This window comes from Penaeus vannamei, chromosome 42 (assembly GCF_042767895.1).
Source record: "Penaeus vannamei isolate JL-2024 chromosome 42, ASM4276789v1, whole genome shotgun sequence".
Lineage (NCBI taxonomy): Eukaryota > Metazoa > Arthropoda > Malacostraca > Decapoda > Penaeidae > Penaeus > Penaeus vannamei.
Genome location: NC_091590.1, coordinates 13,239,536 through 13,252,035, shown reverse-complemented (window position 1 = coordinate 13,252,035; position 12,500 = coordinate 13,239,536). Strand labels below are relative to the sequence as shown.

Genomic DNA, 12,500 nt, shown 5'->3' with positions numbered 1-12,500 from the left:
TAATAGGATGCAATACCGTGCGATATACAGACAGACCGATGTCTTAAGATGTTTCAAGCTCTGTGCCTGGGACCGTGTACTGTAAAGGAGAGGGGAGGGGGGAGGGGGGAGGGGGAGGGGGTTACTTGCTGTTGTTGCATACATTTTCTGCAATCCTATGCCCCTTTTCGTAATATTTAACTAGATAAATGGCGATAAGTTTGACATTAGCTGTTATAGATAAGATTAGGTAAGATGAGTGTAGTTTATGGGTAAGATCTACTCAAGAATAAATAGTTACAAGGACGATTTACCCAAATAATGAATGATTATAGGTAAGATTTACCTAAACAATACGAAGTCGGATCAACATCTGCCCAAACGAATAAGCCAAATTTACCCATATAAATGTATTTGACAAGATTTTCCAAATAAATGTATCTTAAGCAAAATTATTCACTCAAAAAATAAGTCTTTATAAACAAAATTCACCCAAAGACAAAAGTATTTACATGCAAAATATTCCCAATCAAATAAGTAATTTTAAGCAAAATATACCCCCCAAAATATGTATATATAAGCGAAATTTACCCAAGCAAATACGTTTATAAAAGCAAAATTTATCCAAACAAATACGGTCAAATAGACATTCATAATCAAAACCATACAACACGATTTCGCGAAACAAGTGACAAAAACACCTGGGACTTCTGGCCAACGAAAACACAACACATCGACCCCGACAACACTTACATAAGTAGGCACAAAAATCTCCCGTTAAGCAGGTCTATCACACACACACCGGCGCATTATCACGTTTCAGCTTGTTCGGAAGGGCACTTTGGTATCAAAACGCTACGAAATAATGTTCTTCTTTTCAATCTTTCTCGTTTCTCTTTTTATTGGGGGATTGGGATATTAGTTTTGTTATAATTCTTTCATTTGTCTATGTTAACTTTCCTCTGTTTCCGTTTTTTTCTTTGGTTGTTTTAGGGGGGAGGGGGGGTAATTCCCACCCAAAAAATAACGATCACAGTTACGTAAGTTTCAAATGTAAACAAACAAACGCGCACATAACACGGCTTCTCAAACCGCGAAACACAAGCACGAATAAAAACAAATACAAATAACTTCCAATCAATAAAATCATAAAAACCAACGCAAAAAAAAAAAATAATAATCCAAATCCCTTTTTTAAAATCACACTCCGCTTTCCTCCCTCAAAAAAATTAGACCGACCTTTCAATTCAGTCTTTCTTTCTAACCGATTCAAAAATGAGAATAAAATTCCTCAACCGAGCTCCGTCCAGTCGAGGTCCAACCGAAGAAAACGGGTCAGCGCTTCTCAGAAAAGGTCCTGGCAGCGAGGCGAGGTCATGCCGACTGACAACCTCGGGGCAACAACAACACAGCTCGAGGCGGTCACGGCATATGGAGGGATTGCAGTTGCCAACGCGTGCTTTTGCAGAATCGCTTGACGGGCAGAATTTGATGGGGGAGGAGGGGGGGGGTGTAAAAAAATCTTTCTTGTTAGCGTTGTTCTGATTGTTCATGTTGTTCGGACTGTTCTTCTTGTTCGGACTGTCGTTTTTGTTGATATTGTCGTTGTTACACTTCTCCTTCTGCTTCAGCTTCACCTTCCTCCTCCCTCTCTTTCTTCTCATTTTCTCCTTCTAACCTTTCCCATTTTCCTTCTTCTTCGTCTCCTCCTCCTTCTAATCCTTCTTCTCTTTCTCCTTCTCATCTTTCCCCCCATTCCTTCTTAATTACTTTCTTCTCCTTTCCCTTCTTCCGCTTTTCCCCTTCTCACCTTTCCCCTTCCCCTTCCTTTTATTTCTCCTTTCTTCTGCAATGGGAACGAAACGAAACGAAAGAGAAGCTAACGAAAGCGAAGGGAATGAAAAAGGAGGGGAGGGAAGAGGGAGTAAAGTGAAGGAGAGGGAAGAGGGGAGGGTAGGGAGAAGGAGAGTGCCTTGAGGAACGAGAGGGAAGGTAGGTAATAATAGGAGGGAGGACAAGAGAAGGGAGAGGAGGGGTTTTCGGGCAGGGGAGGAGGTGGGAGAAATGGATGTCTGGGGGGAAGAGAGGGGAAGGAGGAAGGGGATGAGGTAACAGGGGGTAGGGAAGAGAGAGGGGTAGAGGGAAGAAGAAAGAGGGGGATAAGATACCCCTGGGAGGAACGGAAGAGAGGGGGCAGGAGGGGGATAAGCTACCTAGCGGGGGGAGAGGTGGGACAAGGTACGTTGGAGGGAACGGAAGGGAGGGAGAGTAAAAGGGGGATAAGGTATCTTTGAGGAGGGAAGCGAAGGGCAGTAGAAGAGGGACAAGGTATCTAGCGATGGAGGGAAGAGAAGGAGAGTAGGGGAAGAAGAGAGGGAGGGCAGGAGGGGGGCTAAGGGACCTATGGGGAGGGAAGCGAAAGGGAGTAGGGGGGGAGGGAGGAAGAGAGGGGGAGGGGGAGGTGCTTTTGTCATCGCTAAGCTTGAAATGGTCGCCGGAAAGGAGTCGCCGTCACTTGACCGTCCATTGCAACACATGTAGATTTCCCTTTCTTTATCCTTGTGTGTTTGTGTGTTTTAACGTCTAATCATACTCTTAGCAATATTTTGTTTTCTTTTTTCTATCTTTTCCATATATTTTCTGTTCTATTAATATTTCGATTTTACTTAAATATATATTTTTTTCATTTTAATCAAACTTTCTCTAGCAACATTTCCCTTTCCGTTGACATTTTGAATGTTTATCAATATTCTAATTATTTGTTTGTAATTTTTAAAATACAAAACCGTCCTTTACTCTCGTATATTTTCCCATGTTGCGAACTTTCCACGAACGAACTTTAATAAGGGGCTAGAATTTTTTTTTCTTTAATGCTGATTCCGCATGAAACACAACGCACGCACACGCACACGCACGCACGCAGACACACACACACACACACACACACACACACACACACACACACACACACACACACACACACACACACACGCACGCACGCACGCACGCACGCACGCACACGCCAATTTTTAGAAAATTTCGGTTCACTGAAAGATCACAAAGCGAGGTGAAGAGAAGGGAAGGTAAACGATTCCATTACCCAACCACCCCCCATCCCCACCCCTTCCCCCCAACCCCCGATCGAAATAGGCTCACCAACGCATAATAAAAGGACTATAAAACGAAAAAAAATAATGGCTCTAAAAATAACAATAAAATGTTTACTGTCGCGTCACCCCCTCCCCTCCCCTCCCTCCCCCCTTTCTTCCTAATTTAGGAAAAGAAAACATACGTGGAATCGCTCAATGACCGATATAAGTCTTTTATGACGTAAGTGGCGGCAAAGGGGAAAGGGGGAGAAGAGAGAGGGGAAAGGGGGAGGAGGGAGAGGGAAAAGGGGGAAGAGGGAGGATGGAAAGGGGATGAAGGAAAAGGGAAGGGGGAAGAGGAAGAGAGGAAGGAAAGGGGAAAGAGGGAAAGATTAAGGAAAGGAGAAGGGAAGGAGGGGGAGGGGAAAGGGGGAGGGAGGAGAGAGAAAGAAAATGGGAAAGGGGGAGTGAGGAAGAAAAGGGGAAAGGGGAGAAGGAAGGGGGCGGGGAGAGGGGAAAGGGGGATAAGAAAGAGGTAAATTAAGGTATTTGGAGAAAAGAGGTAGAGGAGGACGAAGCAATGAACAAGATAGGGAAGAGAAGGAAAGCAGGGCATAAAAGAAGAGAAAGAGGAAAAGAAGGAGAGAGAAAAAGGACCTGAGAGCAGAGGGGAAGGGAAAGGGAAGAGGGGAGAATAGGGAAAGAGAAGGGAATAAGAAAAAATACAAAAGATGGAAAAGTGCAAAAGCAGGGACGACAAAAAGGGGAAAGGGGAGAAGAGAGAGAGGAAAGGGGGAGGAGGGAGAGGGAAAAGGGGGAAGATGGGAGGATGGAAAGGGGATGAAGGAAAAGGGAAGGGGGAAGAGGGAGAGAGGAAGGAAAGGGGAAAGAGGGAAAGAGGGAAAGATTAAGGAAAGGAGAAGGGGAAGGAGGGGAGGGGAAAGGGGGAGGGGAGGAGAGAGGAAGAAAATGGGAAAGGGGAGTGAGGAAAGAAGAAAGGGGAAAGGGGGAGAAGGAAGGGGGCGGGGAGAGGGGAAAGGGGGATAAGAAAGAGGTAAATTAAGGTATTTGGAGAAAGAGGTAGAGGAGGACGAAGCAATGAACAAGATAGGGAAGAGAAGGAAAGCAGGGCATAAAAGAAGAGAAAGAGGAAAGAAGGAGAGAGAAAAGGACCTGAGAGCAGAGGGGAAGGGAAAGGGAAGAGGGGAGAATAGGGAAAGAGAAGAATAAGAAAAAATACAAAAGATGGAAAAGTGCAAAAGCAGGGGCGACAAAAAGGGGAAAAGCGAGGTTCGGGAAGAAAGTAGAGGGATTACGTAAAAGAAGAAAAGAAAAGAAGCGATAAAAAAAAATCTGAAGGGTTGAGGGCAGAGGGACAGGGGAGGGAAGGGGAAGGGGAAGTCGGGTCAGAGGTCAAGAAGAGGGGAAGAGAAGAGGAGATCGAGAGAATAGAGTGTTTGGGAGAGAGAAGAGCAGACAAAATAGGATCAAAAAGAGAGGGAGAACAAAGGAGATGAAAGAAAGAAAACAGAACAGAGGAAGAAGACAAAGTAAGATTAGAGAAAAGAAAAATTAAAGAGATGAGGGAAGGAAAGCTTGGATTTCATATTCAAATATTTATCTGCCTAATGCAATATGCTGACATATATTTGTAATATGTGGCAAATAGTCTGCTGAGCCAAAAGTTCGCTTAGCAGACAAGACGCAAAAACGCGATGACAAATCAATACATAAAAAAAAAAAAAAAAAAAAAAATGCAAAACTGCTTGAACTTAAGAGCAAAGGTAAGAGGGGTTAGGAAACAGAAGAGGAGAAGACTGGAATAGAAAGAAGGGATGAAAGAGAAGGAAAGAAGGGAGAGAGAGGAGGAGGAAAGGAGTGAGAGAGAGAAGGAAATGGGAGAGAGAGAGAGAGTGAGAGAGAGAGAGATAGAGGGACGGAAAGAGGGGAGGAAGATATCAAAACAAAACCGAACAGGGGAGGTAGCGAAGGAAAGAGAGGGGGTAGGAAAGAGAAGGAAAGAGAGAAGGGTAAAAGGGAGGAGGGGCAAAGAAGGTAACAGAAGAACAAAACAGAAGAAATAAAGAAGAAAAGAGGAGCGGGAAGGAAGATAAAAAAAAAAATCAGAGAAGTGAAGGATTAAAAGAAAGAAAAAGAAAAGATCGACAAGGAAACATGACAAAAGAGAGAAGAAGAGAAGAGAAGAGAAGAGAACGTGGAAGAGGGGAGTTCAGTAGAACAGGGGGTGGGGGTTGGGTAAGGGGGTCGGAGGGGAGGGATGGGGGGGGGTCGTTGCGTGGTCTGGTGCGTCTTCGGTTCATCAGGGAAGCGCTGGGGTCAGAGGACGGATGAGTGCATGTGCAGTTGTGTTGGTGTTGTTGTTGTTGTTGTTGTTGTTGTTGGTGGTGGTGTTATTGGTGTTACTGTTGTTGTTGCTATTGGTGTTGCTGTTGTTGTGTTCGTGTTGTTGTTGTTATTGGTGGTGTTAATGTTGTTGTTGTTAATGGTGTTGTTGTTGTTGTTGTTGTTGTGTTGCTGTGGTTGTTGTTGTTGATGGTGTTGTTGTTAATGTTGGTGGTGGTAATGGTGGTGGTGGTGAATTGTTAGAGTAAGGTTGCTTGTTCGTTTGTTTGTTTGTTTGTTTTTGTCGTTTTTGTTAGTTGTGGCTGTTGTTTGTTGCCTTGGCTTGTTCCTGTTGTTTTTGCTTGAGGCAAATCTTTGACTCAGTTTTAATACTGATTTGCTGGTCTTTTTACTAAAACAAGAAAGCTGTGAAATAATTACGCGGACCTCTACGTAAAGATAATAAATCATATACGAAAGGAAAAAAAGAGAGAAATAGAGAGGAAATGGAGAGAGAGAGAGCATCCTGTGGACTAATATATCGTCGAATACATATTCACACTACATCTTTCCTTTCTCTCTCTCTCTCTCTCTCTCTCTCTCTCTCTCTCTCTCTCTCTCTCTCTCTCTCTCTCTCTCTCTCTCTCTCTCTCTCTCTCTCTCTCTCTCTCAAACCTTTCCTTCCCTATGCATTTTCTCTCTCACCTCTCCCCTTCCTTTCATCACTTATTCCCACCCTTCCTCCATCCCATCCCACATACCCCCTCTTTCCCCCTACTGCACCACCCCCCTACTCATAGCTGCTGATTGTCCCATCACTGTTTGCAATCTTGGCATGATGGTGCTGTTGCATGCAATCCTTCTGCGCTCACTGCAGAGGATGTGCTGATATCATAATTTCAACTTTTTTCCTCCAATTGCTGTATCCGAAGAAAATTTATTCTTCTCATCAGATGCTTCGTGTTTTGTTTAAGTAAGGTTGTCTGGTTGTTCCTCTCCTCCCCTTTTGGTTTTCGCCTTCTTTCCCCTCTTTCTCTCCCCCTTTACAATATTCCTCCCCTTCTCTTGCGCCTGATCCTTCGTGGCCCTCATCTACCCTCCTATCAACTTCAAAATTTCCCCTCTCTTATTCCTCTTACTCCCCTTATTGCTCCTTTTTTCTACACCTTTCCTTCCTCCCCCTGTTTTCCAACTCTTGCCTAACTTCCCCCAGTGGCTTCCCTCTTTCCTTTTCTCCCTCTCCCCGTCTTGCCCCCCCCCCCACTTAGCTCCCCTTCCCCACTCGGCCCCCATCCCACGCACGCACCTTCCTCCATGACCTTCACTCATTTAGTCCCCTTTCCCTCCTTCCCCTTCCTCCTCCCTCTCCTTCCCTCTCCCCCTCGTCCCACTCCCTCTTCACTCTTCCTCCTCCTCCTCCTCCTTTTCTCCCTCCCTTTCACCCCTCCTCCTCCTCCTTCCCATCTTGCCCCTCCCCCACCCTCCACCTCCTCCCACTCCCTCCTCTTCCCCCTCCCTCCTCACCCTTCCTCCTCCTCCTCCTTCCCATCTTCCCCCTCCCCCCACCCTCCCCTCCCCCCACCTTCCTCCCCTCTCCTCCTCCTTCCCCCTCCCCCCACCTTCTCCTCCTCTCCTCCTCTTCCCCCTCCCTCCCTCCCTCCTCCTCCCTCCTCCCTCCTCCTCCTCCCTCCCCCTCCTCCTCCTCCTCCTCCTCCTCCCTCCTCCCTCCTCCCTCCTCCTCCTCCCTCCCCCTCCTCCTCCTCCTCCTCCCTCACCCCCCCCCTTTTCCCCTCACCAACTCTTACCTAACTCCCTCGCCGCCGTCGACACCAAGCCGAGGAAGGGTAAGAAACCCGCTAAGGACACCTAATGCCTTTAGCGTCTTGGGAAGGAAGAGTGGGAGAAAGAAGAGGGATAAAAAGTGACGGGGAAAGGAAGAGGAGGGGAGAGGGGGATAGGAAGAGAGGGGGAGAGGGTGATAGGAAGAGGGGGGTGAGGGGGATAGAGGGAGAGAGGGATATGAAGAGAGGGAAGAGGGGGATATGAAGAGAGGGGAGAGGGGAGATGGGGATAAGAAGAAAAGGGAAGAGGAGGATAGGAAGAAAAGGGAAGAAGGGGATAGGAAGAAAAGGGAAGAGGGGGATAGGAAGAAAAGGGGAGAGGGGAATAGGAAGTGAAGGGGAGAGAAGGATAGGAAGAGGGGAGAGATGGATAGGAAGAGAAGGGAAGAGGGGGGATAGGAAGGGAAGGGAAGGGAAGGGAGGGGGATAGGAAGAGAGGGGGAGAGGGGGGATAGGAAGGGAAGGGAGGGGAACAGGAAGAGAGGGGGAGAAGGGAGAGGGATTGAAAGGTAGACGGAGATGAGGTGGAAAGGAGGAAGAGAGAAAATGAAGGCGAGGGAGTTGGACGAGAGAAGACAGGTGGAAAGAGAAATGAAAGATAGGAAGGGAGGGAGCATGGGAGGAGGAGAAGCAGAAGAGAGAAAAGGAGGGAGCAAGGGAAGAAGGGAAAGAGGAGACGGAAAGAAGAGAGAGAGATACAGGGGGTAGAGTGGAAGAAATAGTGAAAGACAAAGATGCAGAAAAAAAACAAGGAGAGAGTGAATGGGAAGCCAAAAGGGGAAGGAGTGACGGACGAGCACACACGCACGACACCCCCCCCACACACACACACATATACATACATACATACACACACACATACATACATACATACACACACATACATACATACACACACACCTACATACATACACACACACCTACATACATACACACACACCTACATACATACACACACACCTACATGCATACACACACACCTACATACATACACACACACCTACATACATACACACACACCTACATGCATACACACACACCTACATACATACACACACACCTACATACATACACACACACCTACATACATACACACACACCTACACACACATACACACACACCTACACACACACACACACACACACACACACACACACACACACACACACACACACACACACACACACACACACACACACACACACACACACACACACACACACACACACACGCGAGAAACACCAAACCGAGAACGAAAAAAAAAAAACATGAACGAAGCGCGTGTGTACCTGGCGACCATCAACCATTTAAATCCTCACCACGATTAACCACACAGGTGCGCGTCGATGCTGATTTTACGGGAGGGGAGGGGGTGACAGGGGGGGTGGGGGTCATTCTGTGGGGGGTGGGGGTCGGGGGGGTGGGGGGTGTAATACCGTAGCCGAACCCGATAGAAATCGAAGAGATGCGACCATAAAAATTAGCAAAAAAAAAAAAAAATGGTGGGTAATGATTGATGATTTCTATAGTTTTGTTGTTATCGTTAACGGCATTATCATCATTATAAATTATTATAAATCAATATTGTTGTTGTCGTTGGATGGGCTGTTTTTTGTTGATTTTGGAGGGCGCTCTAGAAGCTACCCGTGAGAACTTAACGATGCACGCACAGCTATTTCTCCTCCCCCCCCCCCCTCTTTCCTCCTAAAAAAATAATAAATTACAAAATAATGAGGAGAGGAAGTGGAAGAGGAAGAGAGAAATGAAGAGATAAAAACAACGGACGAGGAGTGAGGGAGAGACGGGAAGGGAGAGTAGGAGACACGGAGATGAGGGAGAAAGAGAGAGAGAGAGACTAAGAGGGAGAGGGAGAGACGGAGAAGAAGAGGGAGAGGGGAGAGAGAAAAAGAAAGATGGGCGCAAGAGACACCCACCATCAGCTGCCATAATTGTGACTCATCCACTTATGTTATATATAAATTCCCCAAGAATAACCTTATAAGGGAAATAATCAAAAACACAATTGTGTGTATGTGTATATATGTGGTGTGTGTGTGTGTGTGTGTGTGTGTGTGTGTGTGTGTGTGTGTGTGTGTGTGTGTGTGTGTGTGTGTGTGTGTGTGTGTGTGTGTGTGTATGTGTGTGTGTGTGTGTGTGTGTGTGTGTGTATGTGTGTGTATGTGTGCGTATGTGTGTATGTATGTGTATGTGTATGTGTGTGTGTGTGTATGTATGTGTGTACATGTGTGTGTAAGTATGTATGCATGTATGTATGTGTGCATGTGTGTATGTATGTATGTATCTGTGCATGTGTGTATGTATGTATGTATGTGTGCATGTGTGTATGTAAATATGTATGTGTGTATGTGTATGTGTATGTGCTCGTATTCTCCCACTTCCGAATCCCATCACTTTTTCCCCCCCTCCCTCCCTCCCTCCCTCCCTCCGTCCCTGCCACGTTGCTTGCCTCACTATCTCGTGCTTCCCTCCCATCCTGTTTCTTACTTTTACATTGTTCACTTTATTTCATTTTATATTTTTTTCCTGCGACACACTAGATAACACCCTATGACGTCATTTCACTTCCTGCCACTTATCAGCCTCCTTGTGTATCTCCCTTCGTCCTTCCACCTCCCTTTCCCTCCACAGAACTCCCTCTCTCATTCTCTCTCTCTATTTCTTTATTTTTTCCCCTCTAGTCTACTCTCCTTTCTCCCCAACCTCCTCTGCTCTCCTCTCCACGCGTTTCTCTTCTCATTCCTCTTTTTTTTCTTTACTTCTCTTCCATCTCTCTTTTCTTCTCTTCTCTCCCTCTTTTTTCTTTCTCTTTTCTCTTCTTTTCCCTCCCTCTTTTTTCTTTCTCTTTTCTCTCTCCCTTTTCTCTTCTCTTCTCTTCCCTTCTCTCTTTCTCTTTCTCTTCTCTTCTCTCTCCCTCTTTTATAATCTTCTTTCCTCTTTCTCTTCTCTTCTCTCTCCCTTTCCTCTCTCTCTCTCTCTTCTTTTTTCCTCTCTCTTCTCCCCTCTTCCCCCTCTCCCCCCCTCTCTCTCTCCCTCTTTTCTCTCCTTTCTCACAGGCTTTCATTATCAGAACATCTCATCCCACATGGTCCTTCGTAACTTAACCCCCCCCCCCCCCATACACACTTTTTGCCACATGTGATTTTTTTTTCTTTTTTATGACTTAACCCCCCCCCCCCCATACACACTTTTTGCCACATGTGATTTTTTGTTCTTTTTTTATACAAAAAAGTGTAGTTAATAAACACTTTCCGCCAAACGGGCAACCTCTTCTGACGTAATGACAGGGATGTGCTCTCGTATCACTGTAGCATTTCGTAAGAGGAGTTACGGTGTCCAAAGGTTGTGGCGAGGATTACAGTGATAACATAAGGTTAATGTCGGGGATACGCCGTGAGAAAACAGTATCGGAAATTCTTGATAACTCACAGTGACGGGTAGTTATGGTGACATCCAGTGACGAGGCATTATAACTTAACATTGGTAAGACAAGAGGGGGGGGGTGCTGACGAACAGAAAGCCGACGAAATTACAAAACCAATTTCTTTATCTTTTAATCCCTGATTCTGCCACTGTCTGTCTCTATCGGTGTCTATGTCTGTGTGTGTCTCTGTCTCCCCTCAAATGCGCGTGGTCGTCACAGATAAACAGGTAGACACAGAGAAACCGAAAAAAAAACAGAATGATCCTCGCCATTCTAACGTTCTCACAAACGTTTCCACAATTCTCTCGGTAACATTTGAGGCGCGGTCCGAGTCTCCGTCCAGAAGCCACGTGACCACACGGATGTAAACAAATAGTACAATTCAAACGAACGTTTCTAACCGCACAAACCTTCCCCTCCTTACCCTTATTTCTTGACTGTTTAAAGTATAATCCCCGTATCACTAAAATGTTTCTTTGATATATTCGAATGCAAGGGAAGTTGAAGAAGTTATACCTAAGGATCCAAATTTTCACAAAATTATTGAATTTCTGCCAAAACGAGTTATTATTTTTAATAATATTTGTGATAATGGGGGAAAATACATTCTAAAATTTGACAGCGCGACGCCAAATCAAAGACGAAAATTGTTCAAACCAACAGGCTATCGGTGAATGGTCTTTAATAGAAAGAAACTGAGGAAAATAACCAATAAAAAATAAACAATAATACTGAAGTGACGAGGAAAGAAAAAGAAATATAAAAAATAAAGATGAAAAGTCAATACGAGTAAATAAAAAATCTAGCTGTACAGAGGAAAGAAAAACTGAAAACACAAAGAAAGAAAAAAATACGGATTCGAGAAAGGAGAAAGAAAAACTCGCAGACTAAATAAAGACGACAAAAAAGAAGAAAGAAAAAAAAAGAAGAAAAGGACGACCCAAGAGACGGAGGAGATAATAAAAAAAGGCGACAAAAGGAAATAAGAAAAAGAAAACCACAATGGAACTCGACGAGAATGAGTGCATCTTCAAGAGGCCGCTGTCCACCCCGCCTACTAACTACGGCACGCTCAAGGAGACCGCCCACGTATGCAAACTTTCTTTGCAGGTAAAAGAGAAACAAAAATAAATAGATGTTTATAATCTGTAATAATTAAAACAAAATAATTCAATGATTAGCAAAATGGGGTAATAACGGCGAATATAATGTAATAAAGATGAATAATTCAAGAAAAGAATATAACGTAAGAAAGATGAATAATCAAAGACATTAATATCACATAAAAGATGATAATTCTTTCTTGTGAAACCAATGTCATTATTATTGACCCTCTCATTTCGCGATTTTGGTTGTGCTGCTTCATTGTTTCTCTCTCTCTCTCTCTCTCTCTCTCTCTCTTTCTCTTTCTCTCTCTCTCTCTCTCTCTCTCTCTCTCTCCCTTTCATCCTGTTCACTCTCTTTCATCTACATCCCCTTTTATCAATTCCACTTCACTTGCCACTTTATTCTTGCCCCGGCTCCTCCCTCCTCCTCTTCCTCCTTCGTACATCTTATCTCCTCTTCTCTTCTTCTTCCCCTTCCCCTTCTTCTTCCTCCTCTTCCTCTTCCTCCCCTTTTGCATTCCATTAACCCAGTTCCTTCCATTTACTTGAGCATCAGCACAATACGTTCATTACCCTATTTTTTAAACTCCGCTCATAAAAAAAATGAAAATTCTGATTTCCCCGAGAAATAGAAGGAGGAACGTGTACAGCATCACAGAAGAGATGGTGTACATATGCCTAATTACCTCCCCTCTCTCC

General features: G+C 44.8%; 1 protein-coding gene across 4 annotated transcripts in view; it reads right to left on the bottom strand.

The window, feature by feature from the left end:
- Nucleotides 1-12,500, bottom strand: part of LOC113805351 (zinc transporter foi) — a 117,566-nt gene that overhangs the window by 102,346 nt on the left and 2,720 nt on the right. Inside the window, exon 1 of one of the 4 annotated variants that reach the window (XM_070118380.1) lies at nt 1,245-1,392. The exons of 1 other annotated variant lie outside the window; for it this stretch is intronic. The gene's annotated coding sequence lies outside the window, so the exon portion shown is untranslated. Of the gene's footprint in view, nt 1-1,218; nt 1,393-12,500 lie in introns of those variants that run through there. 2 more of the 4 variants (XM_070118381.1, XM_070118382.1) reach the window with 2 other exon arrangements.